Source organism: Protopterus annectens, chromosome 4.part0 (assembly GCF_019279795.1).
Source record: "Protopterus annectens isolate FY-2018-M chromosome 4.part0, PAN1.0, whole genome shotgun sequence".
NCBI lineage: Eukaryota > Metazoa > Chordata > Ceratodontiformes > Protopteridae > Protopterus > Protopterus annectens.
Genome location: NC_056733.1, coordinates 1,426,726,662 through 1,426,752,206, shown reverse-complemented (window position 1 = coordinate 1,426,752,206; position 25,545 = coordinate 1,426,726,662). Strand labels below are relative to the sequence as shown.

At 42.8% G+C, this 25,545-nt stretch overlaps 1 protein-coding gene across 1 annotated transcript in view; it reads left to right on the top strand.

Annotated features, from left to right (window-relative positions):
• AFF4 (AF4/FMR2 family member 4) overlaps positions 1–25,545 on the top strand; it is a 2,373,445-nt gene that overhangs the window by 1,698,985 nt on the left and 648,915 nt on the right. The gene's annotated exons all lie outside the window — the stretch shown is intronic.

Sequence of the window (25,545 nt, the reverse complement as noted above, 5' to 3'; positions counted from 1 at the left end):
GGAGACCGCGATTCCTTTTGTGGTTCTTCATACAACCAGCGTTCCTGAGTTGTTGCCCGACTGTGCAACTCCGGAGCCAGTCGGGGGTCGCTTTGCGGCGCACCCTCAAGCTTGGGAATCCATAACAAGCGATCAGTGGGTGCTTCGCATTATTACCGGAGGATATATCATCCCCTTCAACAAACCCCCCCTTTCTTTAAGGGAAATCCCGGACGTACCACCCAGTCAGCGGGATCAGGCAGCATTAGAGGTTTCAAAGCTGCTAGACAAAAGAGCCATCCAGCCTGTCCCCATCGACCAGATCGGATCAGGAACTTACTCAAAATTATTTTTGGTACCAAAAAAGACAGGGGACTTCAGGCCCATTTTGGACCTCAGTTCATTGAATCGCTTTAAAGAAGTCCAAATTCGAATGGTCACTCTTCAATCTATTCTTCCTTTGCTGGAAAAAGATGCATGGATGTGCTCCATAGATCTCCAGGACGCTTACTATCACATTCCCATAGCTCAAGAGTCCAGGAGACATTTACGCTTCGCCTAGTCAGTCATTTCCAATTCGAGCACTGCCCTTTGGTCTCACCACAGCCCCAGGGTGTTCACCAAGTGTCTGGCAGTGGTAACTGCTCACCTGAGAAGTCTGGGATTCCAGGTGTTTCCTTATCTAGACGACTGGCTCCTTACTGCCACCTCCAAGCATCTACTACTCCAAGCGCTCAGAGCCACGTTCACCTTGGGCCGTTTCTTGGGGATCACGTTCAATTTGCAAAAATCTGTACTACAGCCATCTCAGCGTATTACTTTCATAGGCAGACTTAGACACAAAAGAATGCGCCTTTTTACCGGCAGCAAGAATTCAGGTCTTACAAGATCAAGTCAAATCCTGTCTCCCCTACAAAGAGCCCCGCCCATCGGATCCTACAACTGTTGGGCTCGATGGCGTCGACCATACTTTTAGTTCCCTTGGCCAGACTTCACATGCGAATTTTACAATGGCTACTGTCGGTTCAATGGTCTTATCAGGAACTTCCCTTGAACCACTTAATCATAATCACGGAAAGTTGCCGTCGAGATCTGCATTGGTGGCTTCTCCAATCAAATCTCGACCAGGCGACCCTTTATACCTCAACGTCCGTTGCCACTGTGACTACGGACGCCTCCCAGGTAGGGTGGGTCATTACCTGGACAGGTCGGTCCAAGGCACATGGCAGATCCAGGAAACGCATTTGCATATCAATGTCCTGGAGATGAGAGCGGTACTATTGGTACTCCAAGCTCTCCATCACACTCTCCCACAGGGCCCGATTGCTATCCTATCCGACAACATGTCGGTGGTGTGGTACATAAACAAGCAAGGTGGAACCAGGTCTTACCCACTATGCAGAGAAGCCATGAGACTTTGGCACTGGGCGGTAGCTACCAACCGCTTTCTAATGGCAACGCACATACCGGGGAAGTCCAATGTGATTGCGGACAGATTAAGCAGGACCATTCTTTTACCCCACGAGTGGTCCCTCAACCAGGGTATAGCTGCGAAAATCTTCGACAGATGGGGTCTTCCTTGCTGCGACCTGTTTGCCAGCCCTCACAATGCGAAATGCAGAGAGTTCTTCACACTGTTCCCTTCTCAGGGACAGATTCCCAGGGACGCTCTGACTCACATTTGGTCCCCCGGTCTTCTCTCGCCTTCCTCCGTTCCCCCTCTTACCGAGGGTGATACAGAAGGCCATTTACATGGAGAGCGAGATGATTTTGATTGCCCTGCACTGGCCTCGTCAGGTTTGGTTTCCTTTCCTACAGAGGCATGCGATAGAAGGTCCATGGTTTCTGGATCCGGTGCCAGACCTGTTGACTCATCAGTCAGGACGGCTTCATCCGTCTCTCAGGTCCCTGAAGTTGGCAGCATGGTTACTCCACTTCCATCCTTAGTCCGAGACAATGCTCTTTCGCCGGACGTGGTCCACATACTGTCTTCTCATAAACCTTCCACCATCAAACTTTATTCCGGTAAATGGAAAAGGTTTGCCTTCTGGGCTCAAGAACGGGGTATAGATCCTCTCACTGCACCAGTATCGGAGGTTCTGAATTTTCTGGCTTCCCTTTTTCAGTCGGGCTCTTCAGTTTCTACCATTAAGGTTCAGCTAGCGGCCATTTCTAATTTTCATGCTTCATTTGAACCTTCATTGATGTCTCACAAACTTTGTAAGGCTTTCCTTAAAGGGGCTTGGCTCCTTAGGCCTCCTTTATCTCATCCTGTCCCCTTGGGATTTGAATATGGTTCTTGCTGCCCTAACTGCCCGTCCTTTCCAACCAGCTGCTACCTGTGATTTAAAATTTCTGTCTTGGAAAACGGCCTTTTTAGTAGCCATAACGTCTGCCAGGCGAGTTTCAGAACTTCAAGCTCTTTGTTCTGATCCTCCCTATTTGATTTTTCACAAGCATAGAGTTTCATTGAAATTAAACCCTGCATTTATACCAAAAGTGGCCTCCTCTTTCTGTATTCAACAAACTATAGAACTCCCTGTCTTTTTTCCAGAATTCTCTAATAACGCAGAATATACTTTGCATCAATTGGACGTACATAGACAACTGCGTTTTTATTTGAATAGAACCGCTCAAACGCGGAAATCTAATCAATTGTTTGTTTCCTTTGCAGTGAACAAATTGGGTCAACCAGTAACAAAAACCTCCATATCTAAATGGATTAAAGATTGTATCATTTTTATTTATTCACAGGCTAACAAAGACCTCTCCTTTCCAGTCAAGGCTCATTCTACCAGGGCAATGGCTACTTCCGTAGCTTTTCACTCCAAGTTATCAATAGATGATATTTGTGCTGCAGCAACCTGGACTTCTCCGCACACTTTCATTTCTCATTACAAATTGGATGTGGTTTCTCGAGGCAGAGCTTCCTTTGGTTCCACAGTTCTCAGGAGTGTTTTCCAATGAGCCACCCGGGATGTAGGTGCTAGGGACGCTGTCCCATCTGTCATGAATGTAGGCGAGATAGGATCCCATTACATCTTTTAGTTATGTACTTACCATAACTTCGGATGTATGGGATCCATCTCGCTTACATTCATAAGTACCCACTCTCCTTCCCCCTTCCATTTGGATTTAGAGGAGCTGTAGTCCCTTTTTTCTTGGCGTTCTTTCTTGAAGAACTTTAGTTGGTTATAGTGACTACTAGTTTTTCTGTGTTTGCATGGATGTATGAAAGCGAACAAACAAGATCTGGGGAAGCAGGTGTAGTGCATCCTGGGATAGGGAGTAGCCCAGCCAATGAGAGACTTCGTGCTAGTGTATTAGTTGCCGAGTCGGAGCCGATGGATCGGCTCCGAACCCATCTGTCATGAATGTAGGCGAGATGGATCCCATACATCCGAAGTTATGGTAAGTACATAACTAAAAGTTTATGCCTTTCCTCCTCTGCCTCTCCTCTCCAAGGTACTACTAAAGATCAAACAGGACAAACCAAGGACGATACTGATTGCACCATACTTGGCCACACCAACACTGGTACCTCCTCTTGTGCAGTGTCACTTCTGGCACCTGCCTCAGACCCCTACCCTGCTGTCCCAGCAGAAGGGCCAGATTCTGCACCCCCAGCTTCAAACCCTGAACCTGGCAGCCTGGCTAATTACCTGATATCTCCATTACCATCCCTCAGTAAACAAGTGTTGGATGTCATTCTGGTGGCAATGAGGCCTAGTACTAGAAAATCTTATGCTGAAAAATGGAAAAGATTATGTTCCCGGAACCAAACTCAGGGGATGAGCACAGCAGCGCCCATTTAACTCAGATTTTTCAATACTTAACTGAGATGCTTCACAAGGGCCTTTCTTTTTCTTCCATCAAAATGTATGCCTCAGCCAGTTCAGCTCATTACAACACAGAACCACCCCTCTTCTCTCATCCACTGCTCAAGCAGATATTCTTCGTGTTTCACTGTTGCAGTCATTACATTTGGGTTATCTGCTTGCAGTAGCCCTCAGTCGGCCTGATTAACAAAGTCTTGGGTCCTGCATCAGTTGCTGTCTCTTCTTCCGTGATGTCAGGTGTACAAGACATGCAGCCGACGCCATTACATTAGTCGTTCTTGCCGTGCGGTGCCCAAAGCTGAAGCAGTTCGCAAATGCCGGTCGGCCGACTCCTTAAATTTTCATTTTCGAGTTTCAGAACCGAAGTCTTCAACTAAAAGCTAAGTACCCAGTTCCGAATGCTTGCTTCAGTGGTAAGTACCCAGTTGGGGAAACGGTTTCTTGCTCTAAACCGATGTCAGTAAAAGTAAATAATTGCATTTCTTCTAGAAAGGAAATACCTCATAAAGATTTTCATTCATACTGTATTCCTTGCCTAGGCCCAGACCACGACTTACCTCGCTCTCGGTTTTGTGTTTTATTTAAACCACGAACTGTCCGTCGTCAGTATATTTTCTGTTCAATTATCCAGATATGTCTTCGGTAAGCCATCCGAGTACCAACATTCCAAAAAAAAACACAAAGATAAAGACAGAAACAGGCCGCCTAGGTCCAAAGCTGCCAACAACGCTTCTCCTAAGCCATTCGCCAGTTCGCCGGTACTCACTGAGGCGCTTTCGCAGCCCCTAATACCCTCTACTTCAGATTTTCAGGCCTCTACTGAGACCCATTCGGAGTCCGGTATGCTGCGAGATGCTTCAACTGTGGAACCTGCGGATGTCTCTACCTTGGATGGGTCCAGAGCCGCTGTGCAGGCACCGGCTTCTGAGGGTGAATTCAGGCCTACTGACTTGCATATTAAACCAACGCCATCTTCTTCTTCAAGGCCTAAAACTTGAACCATGCCTAGAAAACGGACGCCAAGACCGCATGGTCGAGTCTGTATGCCTAAAAAACAAGAATGGCTGAAGATCTTATTACTTTAATCAGGGGAAGCCAACCTTGACTGAGTTTGCTTATGATACTTCTGACCAGGATTCAGAAATTTCTGTCTCCACTGATTACTAGGATTTACCTTTATCTACCTATGAGAATTCTGATGCTGAGGACTCCATTCCTTCTGCTTCCCTCCCGGAGGATTTCTCTTTTGGTGAAACCTTACATACTCTTAGGAAGCATTTTCATTGGGAAAGTCAGGATTTCTCTGATTCTAAAAAGAGGCTTAGGGATTTCTTACTTCTGCAGCAGCACAGGCCTTTAGCTATCCCTTCTGTACTAGACATTGTTGTTGCCTTTTCAGAATCTAGCTTGGCCCCTGACTCTGTACCTCCTGCTCCCAGAAAACCTGATAGATAGTACCTGGTTCCTGACTCTCACAAGTTCCTTTTCAAAAATCCTATTGTGGACCCTGAGACCATTTTAGCCAAAGATATTCAACATATTGAGAAACAAATGGGGGAGCCCAGAGATAGATCTGTTTGCCTCCCCCCAGAACTACCCATTGGACAAATTCTACACAAAGAATCCCCACAAACAAGCTTGGAAAGTGGATGCTCTGTCCTTCAGCTGGAAAAAACAATCAATTTATGCCTTTCCTCCTCTGCCTCTCCTCTCCAAAGTACTACTAAAGATCAAACAGGACAAACGAAAGACGATATTGATTGCACCAGACTGGCCACGCCAACACTGCGCAGTGTGTCACTGTTAGCCCCATGACACCTGCCTCAGACCCCTACCCTGTTGTCTCAGCAGGAGAACTGGATTTTGCACCCTCAGCTTCAAACCCTGTGTTTCCATTCATCATCCAGTTCATGGACTTTGCACATTAAATATTGATTTTTTTCTACATTAATCTGCCTCAACCTACCAGTTAGTATTCTCTGGTATCTTGATGAGTTTTTTCACAAAATAAACAACTTAATGCCATCTGACTCCTGTTAAATTTCTCTTCTGTTCTCTCCCGGCAGTGTTTCTCCAACTCCTCCTGCTTTTTTTTCTTCTTTTAAATTCTCACCCCTGTCCTGAAGCACTGTCATTCTCCATAATTTAGATTTTTCACAGTGTCTCTCTTCCTCTTCATGCATGACCATCTATCTCCTTCATCTTGTCCCAGATTTGCTCCTTAATTAAATCCCACTCCTACATTTTTGACAGGGAGCTATTTTGTAGTGCGCGCTCTCTCATTGTCATTAGAAAATCTCTCTCTAGTCTTTTCTTTCTGTTCGCCTTATCTAAGATATATCTAATCTCTAATGTCTGTTCCCCTTTCCATAAAATCCCCATGTCCTAAACTTACCAGGGCAAGATATGAAAGTAATATGGTGATATGTTAAGCTGCCTTCAGTATCTCTGTATGTTTTGGCAACACATACCATGCATCTAATTGTGGAATTGTGCCATATTAGAGAAGTTTGTATGTCATTAACTTTGCAAACAGAAAATATTATTTTGGATCCCTGAAGCCATATTTCACTAATTTCTTTAGGAAATTACCCACTGTCAGGAACCCATATCTTTCTCCAGTCCCCCACCGAAACATGGACAGTCAGTAATCAGATTCCAGTCCCCTCCTAGCAGTGTTATTCCTTGCACTAAATCAGTTGCATGCAACAGAATTTGTTTCATCTCCTCTGGTTTTGTTTTTGGGGGTAAATACATTTTCCCATCATTCTCTTGACTCCCCAGTCACTCAGCAATGCAAACTTTCTATTCCGATCCTGTTTCACCTCCTCAGATCTAAAACGTGTTTGTTTAATTTTAAGGTCATCACCCCCCCCCCCCCCTTTTCCTACCTTCAGTTGCCTCCACCTCGTATACTTCCATAAACCCTTTCTTCACCAATCCTCCATGTTCAACACTAAACAGAGAGTTACTTTTCTCAGTATTATATTTGCCCCCATTTTGTGTTGCATTCTGCAATACCTGTAGCGGTTTGTTTGTCACCATTAGCCAATTCACGTTTCAGGTTATCAATTTCAGCTTCTTAGTTATCTTGTTTCAGCCTGCTTATTCCAAGTAATGCATTCCTTCTTATAATGTACACTCCTGATGTATATTGTTACTGTTCGCCTTGCGTATTTTAAGAACGGTTTGTTGTCTTGTACCCTTTGCAGTTGTTCTCTTGACTAAGAAGAACCCGATCACCCAACAACACCCAAAAAAAACATTATTCCCAGCAAAGACCGCCACAGTGTTTGTCTTGCTTGAGCGCACCTCATGACCATACATCCTGCTCCATCTGTCAGGCTTTCGTTCCAAAAACTCTACATAGTAGCCTTTCTTCCTTAGCATTTTATATGGAGAATCAGCGACTTAAGCTTTCCGCCAACGATACTATCGAAAGAACTTCCCACCCTGACAGCTGTTGGTGAAGAAAGTTAAGAAACTGAGACTGGAATCTTCCTCTATCCAGCCTCTGCCAGATGTTTCTCACAAGGTAGGTCGATGCCCCGAGGTTCGCCTTGCTTTGTTGTCTTATTCCTCTACTGCGACCAGATTAGAAGCCGGCTGGGATCTGGCTTTAAGCACGTCCGATGAGGCTTTGCAGATGTCTGTTTCAGATGTTCAGAGGGAGCCATGGTTGATTATTTCTGAGGGGCCTAGGGGTGTTCCTCAGATTTTAGTCAGAGAAGTCGTCCCTACTACTGTTGAATGCCACCCTGAGTCGGGGCTTTCTAAGTTTTACAAGACAGACATCCCATGAAAAAAAAAAAAAACTAGGCCTTCACTCAGGGTTTGTTTAATGCTTTGATGGCATCAAAACCTCCCCAGGGGGTTTCTGTTCCAGCTTCCCCTTAGTTCTCTACTGTACTTAAAAGACACTGTGTAAGATTCCTGTTAGGAGAAGTTGGATTCTTATGAGGAATCCCTGGCTTACTCTTCTCAAATTCCTTGTCCTTTGGACTATGGGTCAGAGGAAGAGGAAACTACCAGTCCTAATACTTCCTTTGAAGAAATTTCTTTTGGGGACACAATCTCCAGGAGTATGGAATTTTTCTTAAATGGGATTGTGCTCAGTTCTCTGAGATCCATAAGATTTACTATAAGTTGCTGCAGATTGAATCTCCTAAATCTTCTGCTATGCTTCCTGTTTTGACTGCTTTATTGGATGCCTTTTCCAGTGCCTCTAAAGCTCCTGGTTCTTTGACCCTGCTGCCAAGAAGCCTGGTTATATATGGTGTCTGAGGACTGTAACTCTATGTGCAGGTGTCCTGCTGCTTGACCCCTCAGTAGTGTCTGTAGCCTCTGACAACCCCTCTCAGTTGCTTTCTTCACCCAAGTTACTGCCTTCTGATAAAGATAGCAGGACTGTGGAAAGGCTGTGTAAGAAGGTTACACCTTGGCTACCTTGGCCTTTAGGACTGTTATCAGACCCATATATCCAGGTATGTGTTGTCTCGCTTTTCTCAGACTTGTCAGGTTATTTCTGATTTCCCGGACTCTGAGAGTAAAACATCTGCTCTTTCCCTGTTAGGGACCTCCTCACAGGTGGTTTGTCATCCCATCAAGTGTAGCTATGATGCAGCAGGTGCTTCTTCTAGGGCTGCTGCTTTTGGTTCAGTGATGAGGAGGTATACTTGGCTTCGGCTTCAGCCATTGCCTGATGATATCAAGGCTAAGTTGATGGGTGCCCCTCTTGATGATAAACACTTGTTTGGTTTAGCTGCTGCTGATTTGTTTTAAGTCCTTTTCAGGATAAGGGAACGCTTTACAGGAACTCAAACATATGTTTGTATTTCCTGTTCCTAAATTTCAGAGAAACTGCCCCAATAAGTCTGCTTTTTTTCGCAGGCAATCTTGCCCTCCTCTTAAGGGCAAAAAAGAGTGGTAAGCAGGCTCCTTCTGCTAAGACTGCTCAGACTTTAGGGACTCAGAAGTCCTCCTTGCTGTGTGACTAGCCATCTCTTTTCAGCCACGTTTCTCTTTCTCTTTGCCCCTCTCTCTCTCTCTCTTCCTGTTTGGCGTCAGATTACTCAAGATTCATGGGTTCTGTCCATTGTTTGCCAGGTGTATTTCATTGTGTGGAAACCCCATCCCCCTTTTATTGGGCATTCCTTAGCCTCCTCTGGAACAACTCCCTTTTTTCCCCAGAGATGCTTCAAGACCTTTTGATTCAGGGTACTTTTGAAGAGGTGCCTGTGTCCCAAAGTGGGAGGGGGGTTTACTCCAAAATGTTTCTAGTTCCCAGAAAAGTGCTTACACGGAGACAAATTCTAGACTTCTCTCATTTAAACACTTTTCTGAAGCTGCCCACTTTTTGAACGTTGTCCCTTCAGACCGTGTTCCCTCTTTTGCTTCCTCAGGCTTATATGATGTGTCTGGATCTCAAGGATGTTGATCTCCATATTCCGATTCATCCCCTTTTCAGGAAATTTTTGCATTTCTCTGTTGCTTTCTGGCATTTGCAGATGTTCTTCGTGTTTCACTGTTGCAGTCATTACATTTGGGGTAATCTGCTGGTAGGTTGCCCTCAGTCGGCCTGAATAACAAAGTCTTGGGTCCTGCGTCAGTTGCTGTCTCCTCTTCCATGAAGTCAGGTTGTCAGGGGTATAAAACATGCAGCCGATGCCATTTTAGTCCGTCTCTCTTGCCGCACGGTGCCTGAAGCAGAAGCAGTTCGCAAGTGCCGGTCGGCTGACTCCTGAAAGTTTCGTATTCGAGTTTCAGAACTGAAGTCTTCAAACTAAAGCTAAGTACCCTGTTGGGGAAACTTTTTTATGCGCCTTACCAATGTCAGTAAAAGTTAATAGTTGCATTACTTGTGGGAAGCAAATACCTCATAAGGATTTTCATTTGTACTGTATTCCTTGCGTAGGCCCTGTTCGCAACGTGCCTTGCTGTCGGTTTTGTGCTAAATTTAACCAACGCACTATTAAGCGTTTGTATATTTTTGCTTCTAAATATTTTGGTTCACGATTTAACTACCCTGAAATGTCGTCGGTTAGCAGTCCGACTACCGGAGTTCACAAAAAACGCAAGGAGAAAGACAGAGACAGACTGTCAAGGTCCAAAACCGATGACAAAGCTTCTCCAAAGCCAGTCGCCGTAACTCAGTGAAGAGCTTCCGCAACCCCCTGATACCTGCTACTTTTGAGTCGCAGGCCTTTACCGAGACCCATTCAGAGTCTGGTATGCCATGAGATTCACAAAGTATTGAACCCACGGATGTCTCTCCCTTGGATGGGTCCAGAGCCGCTGAGCAAGCACAGGCTTCTGAGGGTGTTTTCAGGCCTCAACATTTTTACATTAAACCGACGCCAGCAACAAAAACAAGGTCAAAAACAACTTTTATGCCTAAAAAACTGACGCATGAGCCACGTGCTCGGGCCCCTATGCCTAAAAAGCAGATGATCAAAATGGCTGAGGATTTAATTACCTTGATCAGGGGTTCCACCCCGCTAAGAGGCCTAGGCAAGGCACTGATTATGAATCTTCAGATCAGGTTTTCATTTCTTCTGATTCCTCTTCTGATCAGGAATTTTCTATTCCACCCTATGAGGATTCTGATGCAGAGGAATCCATCCCATCTGCATCTCCTCCTGAGGATTACTGTCTTGGAGAGACTTTGCATGCTGTAAGGGAACATTTTTACTGGGAGAGTCAGGACTTCTCTGAATCAAAAAAGAGGCTTGGGGATTTCCTTCTTCCTCAGCATAGTCCTTTGGCAATACTTCCTGTATTAGACATTGTTGATGATGTTTATTCGGAATCAAGCATGGCTCTTGATTACCTGCCCTCCGGCTCCTAGTAAGCCAGACAGATATTACAGGGTTCCTGACTCCCACAAATTTCTTTTGAAAAATCTTGCTGCTGATCTTGAGACGATTTCTCAGGGTCCCAAGGGTGTTAAGGCTTCTACAGCCAAAAATCCTACTCCTTCTGATAGAGATTCCAGGGCGCTGGATAGATTGAGTAAGAAGGTTTATATGTCTGCAACCTTGGCAATCAGGGCTTTAAACTGCCAGTTTCATATGCTTAAATATTAACAGCATGTTATGGGCTTACTGAAACAGAAAATGATGTTGATTTCTGACTGTGTGGAAAATAGTTACAGGATTTATTGCATTCAGCAGAACAGGTTGGAAAGCATACTTTGCAATGTGGTTTTGATTCCTTGGAGGCCTCTTGTAGGGCCGCCATTACTGGATCTGTGATTAGAAGTCATGCCTGGCTCAAGGAGCAAAACGTGCCTGGTCATGTTAAAGCTAAATTGTTGGATGCCCCTTTGCAGCATGATCCTCTGTTTGGTAATAAGGCAGAAGAGGTTTTAAAGAAAATGGAAGACAAAGCTAAATCTATGCAAACTGTAAAAGATTTTTTGCAAGGGCAGCCACCCAGGCTCAGTAGGCACTGGCCTACTAAAAACTGGTCCTTTCCTGTGTCCAACAATGCCACTCAGGGCAAACCCAGGCCCTCAAAAGGCTCCAGATATCAATCACAGGGTTCTTACAGGTCAAAGTAATGGGGTGCCTCCACATCCAAATCTGGAGGAAACAAAGCACAACCCTACAGTAAGCGGTCTCCATGATTTTCCTCTACCATCTCCAAGCACTTATCTTTTGGCAGCCTCACTTGGGGGGAAAACTAGTACTTCATGCTCAGAATTGGCAGTTAATTACCCAGGACAAGTGGGTATTAAACATAGTATCCCAGGGGTACAGATTTCATTTCCATACTTTGCCAATTCCAAACGGATGGCCGGATCTGCCACAAAACCAGTGGGCAGAGGCCCAGAAACAAGTCATTTCCCTCATGGGTTTGGGGGCTATTCAACCGGTACCCGAAAAGGAAAAAGGACAAGGATTTTATTCAAGACTTTTCCTGGTACCCAGAAAAGACGATTCATGGCATCCAATGTTGGACTTATCGATTCTGAACACGTTCCTGGACATTCCAAAATTCAAAATGCTGACTTTACAACAGCTACTGGCCTATGCTAGGCAAGAATGCTTGGTTAGTAACTCTAGACTTAAGAGGCATACCTGCATATCCCAGTAGGGGAATCATGCAGAAGATAACTAACCACTAACCGAGGTACTTCCATCACCGACACAAAGGCCGGTTATCAAAGGAGGAGAAGGGGCCAACAAAGATGAAGACAAATCCTGTCTTTTGTAGTGTGTTCAGTTACTAGCCTATTATAACTGCTCTGTTTATGTATTTATTAATGAGATTAAGGAACTGGCCGAAATACCATTTTTAGCTGTGGCCAGAGCAGTGGCAGCTGGTGACTTTAAATCAAAGGGGGCGACTGCAGGAGACACCTGAATGGAGTGGAACCAACTAGAAAGGGGGCGGAGCAGAGCTATGTTACAGTGGGAACAACATTGATCATGCTTACTATTTTACATAAAATAATGGCTCAATCACTATTGCATATGCTGAATAGTCTACCAAATACTAGATTAAATGGCATTTCAGAGCTAATGAGGTATAAAAGTTACACTGTAACAGCACAAAACCTAAATATCTCTAAACAGTAAAAAAGTGGTTGGTATTGACTGCATGAAACTATTGAGAGCACACATGTAGTAAACATACATTGTACTGTATCGGGTAATCTACATTTTGTACACTGTGAAGTGGAAATCCCACTGTACTGCCTTAATTTATTATTCACAATTCAAGGTCACTCCATTGTCTAATGTGCCAGAGGTTCTGAGAGACACTGACACAGACTTGTATGACACTTGACCACCAAAGTACACATTAATCTTGCAAAGCCAGATTTACAACAGTAAACAGAAGGGCCAGTCAACCCATTTCATTCACAAAGAGCCCCCCCCTCATTACCAAACAAAAGTATCTGCTTTGACCCCGCCAGGATTGAAGTAGAAATAATAGTGACAGTCCAGTTACATACTTATATTAATTTCATTTAGTTGACAGAAACATGAGTCACAACTTGTGTACCAGTTCGCCTTACACAAATACAAAATTCGTTTTATTTTACTTTTGTTTACCCAGGTTTGTCTAATTGTCTTTAGTCAAAAAAAAAAAAAAAAAACTTTTTCAGTATATGTCCGGGGAGAAAACCTCTAACATATTACAAAGATGTTTTAAACAGATATTCAGTATATACACAGAGAGATAAAACAGCGTACATTAAAAATGACTCATACTTTTGATAATTAGATCACATTCATCTGAAAGTACAGGCAACTATTAATCTTACAAAGCCAGAATTACAGTAGCAGTAAACAACAGGGCCTGTTGTTTCATTTGCACATAGTCTCAATCCCTGCTGTCCACTCCATCCACAGTGTCTGACTTGATCTTGTGAGGTTAAAAGACAAAGGATAAAATGCTACATTGTTATTAACACACATATTTTTTCACACAAGCAATAACCAGAGTTCAGAGCTTGTGGTCAGTCTTACTTCACTCACATGCACATTACTTTTGCAAAGCAAGTTAGAAGTACAGGAGTAAAGCCAGTCATTTCATTCATACATGCTATGCATAACCCCTCAGCCCAATTGCCTACCCACAGTATCTGCTTTGAGCCTACAAGGTTTAAAATAATGGAGAGAGAATGCAGTGGTTACATTACCGTATTTCTTTCGCATCATGTAGTCAGGAGCTTGCAGGTGATCTTACTCCAGTTCACTCATACACACTTCAGTCATGCAAGGTCAGAGTTTCAACAACAAAACATTCACATGCCATCCTAATCTGTATTGATTGACCCTGAAAAAAGATACTAGTTTTAAAAAAAATTATCTACAAGCAGCCCCCAAAGCTCACTGTGTACCTAGCATCTGTTTGACCCCTGCCATGATATTTTATTAGAAAAAAAGACATCCACAGTCAAGCAGCCTCCAAAGTGCACTGCCTCCTTAGTATCTGGTTCACCCTAATAGGATATTATATATATAAAAAAAAAAATCAACAGCTCCCAAAACACAGTGCCTCCTTAATTATTTAGTTAACTCTGCCAGGATGTTGTATTAAAAAATATCTACAGTCTTCTAAACAGAGTGCCTCTTTAGTGTCTGTTTCACCCTGCCAAGATATTATATGAAAAAAAATCCATCACCAGCTCCCAAAACACATTGCCTCCTCCGTATCTGGGTCACCCTGCCAGGATATTATATTTAAAAAAAAAAATTCAACAGTCCCCAAAACACATTGCCTCCCAAATATTTGGTTAAACCTGCCAAGATTATATATTAAAGAAAAAGGTCATCAACAGTCCCCAAAACACACAAACCACTAATATCTGGTTGACCATGCCAGTGCATTGTATTAAAAAAAAAAAAAAAGCAACAGTTCCCCCAAATACATTCCCTCCCTAGTACTAGCCAGGAAATAATTAAATACAGAAATTATCTGGTTGACACTGCCAGGAAGCAAATGCAGACAGTATGGTTCATCCTGCAAAAAAAGGCCACTCAGAACTTAATTCATTATTTCTTCTTAAGTTGATTAAAAAAAAAAAAAAAAAACTTCCTTGCCAAGGAGTTATTGGCTTCTCTTACTTACCAAAGAAGTCTCAGTATAACAAATTTAATAATGATCCTGTCAGTTCTGGTTTCTCTGTCATGATTGTCTGCCTGTCTAGCTCTCTCCCTCGCAAATTTAATTGCAACTTAACTGCAGGAAGAGAGTGCGAGATCAACAGGAGTACTAAGCAGCCACGTCGTGTAGTCTGATTTACATGACATGGGTGCTGACTTAACTGTCCAGTCAGATTTTAATTTACTGCATTTAAAACTGCAATGACTTCTGGGCATCTTCATTGATGCCTGCTGTCTTCCTAATCCAGATTGTTTTTAGAACAGTCCAGTGACAGAAAAAGTTTTTTCTTCTTTTTCTAAAAAGTGGAACTTGAGCACGCATGTGCACATATCTGAGTTTGTGTCATCGCATCCTCAATATTACACACTAGCTTGCAATTCGCACTGCTGCTAGTGTGTAAAAATAACTAAACTTTTTTTTGGACAGAATTGGGGGGCTGCAACCCAGCTATACCATAAGTCACCCCTGGACCAGAGCACAAGACAGTTGTATGATAAAAAAAAAAAAAAATTCAATAGTGAGAACATGAAATACAGCATAGAAAGAAAAGTATAATGTCAAACTGTCTTACAAAGTAAAAGCATTAAAGAGTAAGCAAGTAAAAAAAAAAGACTTTAAAGTAACAGGAAGGGAGAACTCAAGAAAAAGCTATATCAAAATACCACAGTTATGAAAAATTAAGATTAAAGTTTGTCTAAAATATGTATAATAAAAGCATATGGTACGAAATGTGGGTATGCATGTGTAATTTTGTGTGTGTGTGCGTATATATATATATGTGTGTGTGTGTGTATAATTTGTTTATATGCATAGGAAATTGTTTACAGCATGTCAGATTTTAAAAAAATGAAACTGTATTCTACAAGAAAAGGAAAAAATAGCTTGTCTGTGATATTTTTGTTGAATGAATTACTTTTGCATTCAGTTCACTAAGTGTGTATTAGTGTGTTTATCACTACTGCATTACATGCCTGAATATTTTAATTTGTAACTAGTTCAGAGGCAAGAAATAGACATTGAACTGATTTGTTTGACCAGTTTTTTCCCCATTGTCTTTCAGTCATCAGCCCAGTCAACCCATTTGTTCCTTATCACTGTTCAAATGTTGAGTTGGAGGTGTCATTATTCACATAGCTGGGGGTTTAGAGGTTTTTTCTAGTAGCCCCAACTATGTAAATCCCTGGCTAAGCAGCAGAAGGGGACTTTGAAGTCCTGTGTCTTGTGCTAGATGTGTCTCACTTCTACAATGGGTGTTGATAGCAAGCAGCCCTGCCTCCCTTTTGCGAAGCAACAAGGTGTTTTCTGGACTCGAGCAGGGAAGTCCTACTTCCCCATGTGCTCCTTGAGCACTTGCAACCCTCTCCTCCTCCCAGGAGTGGTGAGGAGACCATGACCCTTCACCTTCTCCCTCCCTGGCTTGTTCATTACTGTAATTGCTTATTCAACCGTGGTCACTTGGGTCACAGTCAGGACTCCATCTCTCTACACCATGAAGCCAGCTACGGAGAAGTAATCTACAGGAGAAAGGTGGGATACGTATGGCAAAAAAGTTGATTGAATAAACCTACCAAAAAGACAGAACCATATCTGCATTATGCATGAATTGGTGTAGTACTGTTTTTTTTTTTTTTTTTTTTATTACTACTACACATGCAGTCTTCATGAACTGGTACAGCACTTGTATGTTATAACAGAGCAAGGCTGGGAAACCTGGCTTTTTACCCCAAATCTGGTTGTTAGGAAACAACTGCCTTCTAAAAGTCTTTTGGCTTTTCTCAGTTCGGGGTCGCTACAGCGGAACTCTGGTCCGCTAATGATTGGCAGTGGATTTTATGGTGCCGATTTGCCAGCCCGACACCCAACCTTCAAAGAAGGCACACCCATTCACGCACGCACCTACCTGCATGTCTTTAAACTTCAATCGACTGTGGGGAGGACATGCAGACTCCACACAGAAGGCGCTCCATCCAAGAATCGAATGAGAGAACCTCTTGCTGTGAGGTGACAGCGCTAACCACTGCACCACCGCAGCCTAGGAAACACCTGCCTTCTAAGCCCTTTATTTTCATGCCCAGTTGATGCATGTTATGCTGCATTCCAGGAAATTATTGCGTAATTGTGGGGGTTGTGAAATTATATAGATTAAAGCTGTTCTGTTAGTTTTTAGGCTGTTTAGTTTAAAGATGTCTAAACATATTGTGTGCAAAGTTTTTTTTTTTTTTTTTTTTTTTTTTAGGTATGTTAATTTCGTCTGTGTTTTGAATTATGTCCTTAGCCGTGAAGGGAATACCTGAATTTGACTGAGCTTGTGTATATGTAGAAATGTTTTTGAAGTAGTACTGTTACCATTTGCTACATTAGGTATTAATGTGCCTTGTCTTAAAAACTGGTATCACATGCTTGCTCTGAACAGTCTTTTCAACATGAGGTGAATATTTAAAAAATGTTTATCAGGTACACTGCCTCAGTAACATGTGGCTTCTTTGCCTGCACAAACACCTACTCTGGCAGCTTTCCAGAGCTCAGAATTCCCTCCTCTGACTCTATGTGGTAGAGGATTGGCTAAGCCCCTTACATCGGGGGGAAGCCTGTCCCCTGTCATAAAAAGTCAGATAATCCAGTCTCTTAGTGCCAACTGAAGAACTCATGCAGTTGAATCTCCTCAGCAGCCTGCATTGGTAGATTGCACCTCGTAGACTCTGATAAGATCCCTTGGGGAATTTTTCTTCCTCTTTATTTTGAAAACTTTTAATTTTTTCACGTTTAAATATGTATATATATATATGTGTATATATATATATATATATATATATATATAAAAGGTAGAAAGGCACCATCTTTTGACTTAACTTTTCTGCATTGCTTCATAGGAATCTTCAGTAGTGTGCTTGCATTCCCCTGAGCAAAAGTTATATCCTGTGCCTTTGCCAACCTCCAGTCAACCGAAGGCTGTCTCGTTGCCCTGCACTCTGAGACCCTGCGTCGGTGGAACACTGAAGTGCTGTGAGCTACACTAGTGTATGTTAGAGTTGTATTTAATCTGCCCTCCAAACTGAAGACTGTTTCCCCTTTCACTGTACGTGTGCACACTACTGGTCCCCCCCCCCATTTCTCTCTTCCTGTAGTACCCCTAGGTCAATTACTTAAAACTACTTTCTCTCGGAAAAAGTTTACCTATGTACCTGCAGCCCATACTACTTTTGCTTTTCCTTGCAGAAGTGGTGGCCCTTTTCACCACTCTGTACTAGATTAGTAGTATAACATTTGTAGTTATTAGGTAAATGCTGCACCCACACTGACCTGCAATTAACCTAGCTTGGTTTTCCTTTTTTCTTTTTAGTCCAGTTTTTCTGACTCTCAACCTTGCACACCTCCCCACCCACTCCTGCTTAATTACAGAGGTATCAAAAAGCCTGATGTAGAAAGGCACCATCTTTTGACTTAGCTTTTCTGCCTTGCTTCATAGGAATCCCCAGTAGTGTGCTTGCATGCAAGTTGCCCACTGCCCTCTAGGTGGCTCCATATTATTAGTGCATCCAAGTGCCCCACCTGCCCACTAGGTGGCACTATACTATTAGCTTTAGGGTCTCTAAATCCCTTTACCTCTTCTTTTTAGAATCCCCCTAACACAGTTTTTATTCATCTCTTTGTTGTTGTTCTCTTTCACACTGTGGTCCCAGTATAACCATAGAAATATTTTCTTATATCACTCTGCTATAAACCCACTTATTTTTTTAAGCCTCTTACCTTCTTATATATCTCAAAACACTTACCTTTAAACTTCAGCACTCCACTGATTGTTCTCTTCAATCTTCTTTTGGTCCTACCCTCTCCGTTCAGTTGCAGGCTCACTCCGCTCCTCTACCCTGCCCTCTATTCCCACCCGTCCCCAGGTGTCCTACACTTATCACCTTGCCACTCCCTCTCATCTGACACCAGTCCCACTCATCAGAATCAGTCAGAATTAACCAATCACTCACAGGGCTCAGCCCTATTCTCCAGTCTCTCACTATATGCTAATTATAAACACCCCAACTCTATTTTAAACAAGCATTACTCAAATACCCCTACAGTGCCTCCACATACTTTTAATAAATCTTCAAACTCAAAGCCTATTTACTGCCTAATACCCCCAGTTATAATTCTCTATCTTCTCACAACCAATGAATACCAACCCCTCCCTGGCACCCACTACCCTAGAACCCAAACCAGTACTACTAATCAGCCACATAATTCTAACCAACCACTACCCCACCTCTCATCAAACTCTTCTAATGCAAAAACTCAGCATCCCATTCGTGCTTCATATATTAATCCCAGGACTAAGTACTACCACAAACTCTTATTAAAACTCCAGGAACTTGCTATTAGATTACTTCCTAACCTCAGAGTGGATGGGACATCCACCCTAACCCGGGTCCAACCCCACCTGTTACTGTCAGCCCCACAAATAACACCCGTACTAGCCCACAAAACTCAAATAATGGCCCCAACTCACTCTGTGTGTCACCTAAACATTAGAAGTATAACAAGAAAATTTGCTACTTACATGCCCTCCTAGATGTCCACTCCCCTGATATACTATGCCTTACCGAGACCTGGCTCAAGCCTACTACCATTGATAATGAGATACCCCCAGGGTACAATATATTAAGACTTGATCGCATCTCTAAGAAAGGGGGGGGGGGTAGCCATCTTGTATAAATCCACTCTGGAAGTATCCAAAACTAGTACCCCAAATGCCTTGTTTGCTAACAATGCAGAAATACTCATCACAAAGGTCCAACTCAACAAACGCAAATATATAAACATTGCATGTATCTATATTTCCCCAGGTGACAACACAAATACCTTGGAGGGTATCCTCCAATGGCTGTCCACTAACTGCCCCCAGGAAACTATTATTCTCGGGGATGTTATGTCAACTGGAATACTTGTTCTTCAGAGTTCCACTCCACCCATATTAATTTGCATGGCTTCTCCTAGATAATATTTTCCCAAACCAGAATCAGTAAGCCTAACAAAAAAGAAAGTATCCTAGACTGGATATTAATAAACAACGTACACCAGATATATAAAACAGGCACCCTACCTGAACTAGGGATCACTTCCTAACCTATATAATCAGGAAAAGAAATGACATCCCTCAACAGTCTTCCTTTAAAACCATTAGAAGTTGTAAAAACTTTATTCAGACTAAATTTCAGAATGGAACAGAATTGATGAGCTGAGACAGGATAAATGACTGCTCGTCCAACAAGGATATACAAAGATGAAACCACGATTTATTGTAGAACAATAACAAATCCAGGTTTAGCGCTTTCGACTGAGTACCAGTCTTCCTCAGAACAATAAACTGTTAAAATCCTTGCATATTTATACACTTCAATTAATTGCATAATAGTATAATTGATGAAAAAAGTCCGCCAAAAATATTAAAGAGACAAGGCTTCTTATACTTACATCATACACCAGTATAACAACCTATGGACTATTTCACCTATAAAATACATAAACATTGAATAAATATAAATAGAAATACTAACTAAATATATAAATATAAGAATCAATAAGATTCAGAATGACAAACATTAATACATTTAAAATATATATATACACACAATAGTATACTTGTAGAAAAAGTGTGTAGCTAATTCACCCTAACCACTCAAAACTTGTATATCTAAATTGTAGATGGATATGAGCATAGTTGTAATATAATGTAATGCCACATATCTATTAATTAAAAAATGTAAGCTAAAGTATATGTACATAGGCTAAGAGGGAAGTATGTAAAAAACAATTATAAGGCTAAAGCTAGAAAAGGTTTGATACTTATAAACTCATTTAGGCCAGGCGGTCTCGTTGAGTCAGTTAAGATTTGCCATTTACTCCCCAATTGAGCCAATTTCATTTTCCAGTTACCTCCGAAGGGTGTATCAATTACTTGATCAATAATAGAAAAAACAAAGTTGTGCTCTTCACCCTTCTCTGCTATGTGCCTATATAACGCATTTTTGGTGTCACATTTACCACAATATTTCATATTGTGTCAATATTTAGTTAGTATTTCTATTTATATTTATTCAATGTTTATGTATTTTATAGGTGAAATAGTCCATAGGTTGTTATATTGGTGTATGATGTAAGTATAAGAAGCCTTGTCTCTTTAATATTTTTGGCGGACTTTTTTCATCAATTATACTATTATGCAATTAATTGAAGTGTATAAATATGCAAGGATTTTAACAGTTTATTGTTCTGAGGAAGACTGGTACTCAGTCGAAAGCGCTAAACCTGGATTTGTTATTGTTCTACAATAAATTTCAGAATGAACTTAACACATGTGACTGGTCCAACCTATGGCTACTTCCACTAGATGAAGCGGTCTCATACTTTAACTCTACATTTCTTGCTATCCTGAATAAACATGCTCCCCCATGCACTATCAGAACCAATAACAAAGTAGCACCCTGGCTGTCCAATGATGCAGGACAAAAAATGATTAGCAGAAACAAAGCGTGGAACTCCTGGAGAAACCACTAAGTCCCCAAAAGACCACCTTATATATAAACAGCAGAGAAATGATGCAAAGAAGTCTGTTATGCTAGACAAAAAGAATTACTACTGTAATCTGCAACAAAAACACCAAAATCAACCAGAAAAATTCTGGTCAGGCATAAACAAACTTCTCCACCCAGGCCAAATCAACTACCCTCCAACAACCTCCTAAAATTCTTACAAGAAAGCAGAAAAGTACCAGTGAATAACAGCTCTACTTTCCACCAAAGACTCTTTAATATACAAGCAAAATTTCTCTTAGCGCCTCGGCCACAGCCTTTACAGAGTAAAAAAACTTTTCCTTCTAAAAGTCATTCATTTTATACCTCTCCTTAACACATTCCACTTCAATTAATCGATTATATACAAATTGATAAAATACTATTCAATTAATTAAAGTAAAAACATCTTTACGTAAAACTTTGCCAATTACATTCTGTATTATTATATTTATAGGAGTGAATTTTTTAGAAAACATATGATAAGATATTTCCGATTTATAGATGATTTAGTTTTCATCTGTAGGGGCGGATATAATGTGTCATCTATGTTTATAGACTACTTGAATGCCAGCAGATATGAGATTCAATTTGATGGTGTCCAAATAGGTTTGGAAATTAATTTCTTAGATATAACTTGAAAAGGAAAAATACAAGAGAGAATGTATACTACAATACATAGAAAATGTAATCAAGTAAATTGGATGTTGCATGCTACCAGCTGCCATCCAAGTCATACATTGGAATCTATTCCTTTTGGAGAAATGTTGAGAATAAAGAGGTTGTGTAGTAATATTAATGAGGCACGTGAAAAGGCTAAAGAAAATAGCATCTGCCTTCATCAATAGGGGTTATGACCCAGAAGAAGTATATAGAAGTTATATTAAAATTTATAGTAGCAAACAAGAAAGGATATTTGAAAAGGGGATGAGACAGAACCACATAAAGAAAAGTGCAGGAGAAGACTGAGTTCTGAAATGTTTTTTGTTACTAAATACACTACTTTTTCCAAAAAGCTCAATGAACTAGTTAAGGGTTATTGGAAACAAATTAAGAGAGAGGTCCCCTCATTGTCTAAAATAGAATTGAGAATTTCGTATCAAAGGGGACGAAATCTCAAAGATTTTTTGGTATGTGGTAAATGTATAAGACCAGAAGAAAAAAAATCAGAATAATGTTATGACTAGGGGAACTTTTCCGTGTGGAAAATGTTCCATTTGGCAGTATATAACAACAAAAGTAGAAAAAATAAGAGGGAAAAGATTTGACACGTTGGGAACATATTCCTGTTTAAGTAAGGGAGTAATTTATATTATAAGCTGCCCATGTGATAAATATTATATAGGGGAAACTAAGAGAAGTTTAGCAGAAAGAATAAAGGAACATGTAAGGGATGTGAGGAATAATAAGGCTACAAGCCCCATAGCGGCGCATTTTAACAGAGTACATAAAGGGGAAATTAATGGAATGCAGGTAACAGTTTTAGAACAAATAATATGTCAGTATGGGAATGTAGATGTGTTGAAGTTTGCACTGAGAAGAACGGAATCTATTCTTATAATGAAATATGGCACATGTTAAGTTGTCAATCTCGCCTTCATTCTTGCTTGATGGGTTCGGAGCCGATCCTCGGCTCCGACTCGGCACTTGCTTTAGCTCGAGAACTCCTTTTACCAGCTCGAGGCAGCCCCATATCCCATGATGCAAGGCAGTAAGTACCCAGATCTCGTTTGCCGCTTGGGAGGTCTTTTTACCAGCTCCTGGTAAGTTGTTTCACTTTGTGATTTTCAAGCCCCTTTTTAGTCAAAAACTAATTTTTTTTATAGTTTAAATTTAATTTCTATCCCTTCCTGACAGAAATTCCCTGTCTTTTTGAATTTGTTCTTAGTTATCCCTATCCCATCCCCCCCTGTTAGGGTGTGTGTGTTGGTGTTTTATAAAATACCTTTTGGTATTTTGTGTAATTTAATTTTATTTGACTGGTGTGTGTGTGTTTTGTGTTTCGGCACCATGTCAAAGGAGAGGGTTTCAGGTTTTAAGAAGTGTGACTCGTGCTGTCAGAAGATGTCTCTGACAGACGGTCACACTTCTTGCCTGTATTGTTTGGGCCCTCTTCACCTGCAGGACTCCTGTGCTATTTGTCACTCCTTCAGCCAGAGAGTCCTGCAGGAGAGACGTAACAAGTTGATTCTCAGGGGTCTTCTTAAGCCGGAGGGCTCTCCGGCTAAGTCGGCTCCACAAAAATCAACTAAAACTGCCAAGGCCCAGGCTTCTGTTTCTAAGCCTGCGGCCTCGGCTCCGACTCGTATTGAGTCGAGATCGGCTCCGGCTGGAGCCGATTCTGGATCCACAAAGCTTTCGCCGATGGCTATCGGTGCCGAATCTGCTTTGACCGCCGATGTCGGCTCCGATCGGCTCCGACACCCATGTGGCACAGGCATCGGTGTCGGCTCCGATCGGCTCCGCCACCGTTACTTTGGTTGCTGTATCGGCTCCGGCTGGAGCCGATACATCGAGACGTTCTGTCGGCTCCGAGAAGTCGGTGCCGACAGGATCTGTAGTATCGGCTCCGATGGCCCATTCCAGGAAGAGGTCGAGGTCTCCTTCCTTGGAGCCGATACTTTCGGCTCGCCGCCTCTTCTATCGGAACGGAGCCATCGGAGCCGATCTTCAAGGTCATCCAGGTTTTCAGACCATGACCTAGAGAGAGTGGTCAGTAGATTACTCAAGTCACAGGTACTGGCCCAAATGCTACACAGTCCGTCTCAGCAGACGACTGTTGGCCCACACCCCGTTACAGTTCCTCCTTCAACTCTACCCCAGAGCTTGGAGTTGGAGTCTTCGGGCATGGTTACTGCTACGGCTGGAGGACGGATACCCCCTTCTGTTCCTTCAGCCCCTACTCTTATCTCCTCTTCCTTAGAGGGATTCGGTGGTCGGGCTTCCATGGTCTCCTCCCAGGGGGTGAGTGGCACCGGACCCTTGTCCGAGCCCGCTCTTCCACTTGGAGCCTCGGCCTTGGTGAGCTCGGCGCCGACATCTGCCTCGGAGACTTCCCTTCGGTGGTTCCTGGAGTTCCTAGCTCTTGGAGCGGGTTCTCTCGGACCTGCCTGGGAGGGAGCATTCGAGGTGATGAAGAGTGTACTGGCCACTGGTATCAGTCAGCAGTCTCTTCCCGTAGCTCCTCCCTCTATTGTACCTGTTGACATCTCTGCCACTTCTCTTGCTACAGGACCCAGAGATCCTCCGCCTCAGGTTTCCCCATTGGGAATTTCCCCTCTTCTGAGGATTCTCCTGATGTTTCGGGAGATCCTCCTAGGAAGAGGACTTGTAAGAGGAAGCATGTAGACTCCCCGAGTCTGTCACTGGATACTGACTTTGATGAGTCAGAGGGATCCCTAGATCCCCTCTGAGGATGTCTCCTTCTCAGACATCCTAGAAATTCTGAAGCAGCGGGTAAAATGCCCTACCAGCAATCCCTCTGAGGATGAGTCAGTATACCTAGAGGCGTTTGGATCTCGGCCCTCCACCTCCTGGGTATCTCCGCCTTTCGACCCCCTTATGCAGGTGATTGCATGAAAGGCGTGGACAGCTCCTGACTCTGTAGAGCCAGTCCCTAGGAGGCCTTCTAAATTTATCACTGCCCCTAGTGACAAACAATTCCTTACCAAGGGTGTCCCCGCTGATGCCATGGTGGTGGCTGCGGCCACCAAAAGGAACTTGCAGATCCTTCCGTGCCCGTCCATCCTCCTAATAAGGACTCTAGGACCATGGATAGGTACGGCAAGCGGATGTTTTCCTCAGCGACCTTTGCTATGCGTTCGCTGAATTATCTTTGTCACTTCACCAGACTCCAGAGAGATATCCTGAAGGAGCTGGGAGAAGTAGTTCAGGATCCTACAGCTGCAGGGGCTCAAGAAAAGATTGCTTCGCAGCTAGGAACCCTCAATTCCATTGCTAACTCCTCCATGCGGCTAATATCTTATGCTGCGGATGGAGCGAGTAGAGCCGCAGGTACAGGTGTGGCTCTTAGACGCCAAGCCTGGATGCGGCTATGTGATTTTGCGGATCCCTTTAAGGCGTCCTTCACAAATTCTCCCTTTGATGGGTCAGCTTTGTTTGGCCCTCAGGTGAAGGAGACCTTGACCAGGTGTGAGCAGGACGGCAAGACTCTTTCTGCTGTTGGAGTCCGTTTTTCCACCCCTTCTAGGCCTTATCCCAAGGGACAGAAGGGTGGGAAGATGTGGTTCCGTAAATCCCAAGGAATCACGCCGGATTCACGTGGTCAGTTTACCCCTAGAGGCAGAGGGGGTAACAACAACAGACGCCGCTCTAGAGGCAGAGGGGGTCCGAAGAACCAGGGAAACAGGGAGCCTCTCTCTGATAAGCCCTTTCAGCATCCCTGAGGTGTTGCCCGGCTGTCCCTCCTTGGAGGCAGTCGGGGGAAGATTATCACTGTACCCAGAAGCCTGGCATTCCCTCACTCAAGACAGATGGGTACAGTCGATCATATCCAAGGGTTACATAATTCCTTTCGAGGAAAGTCC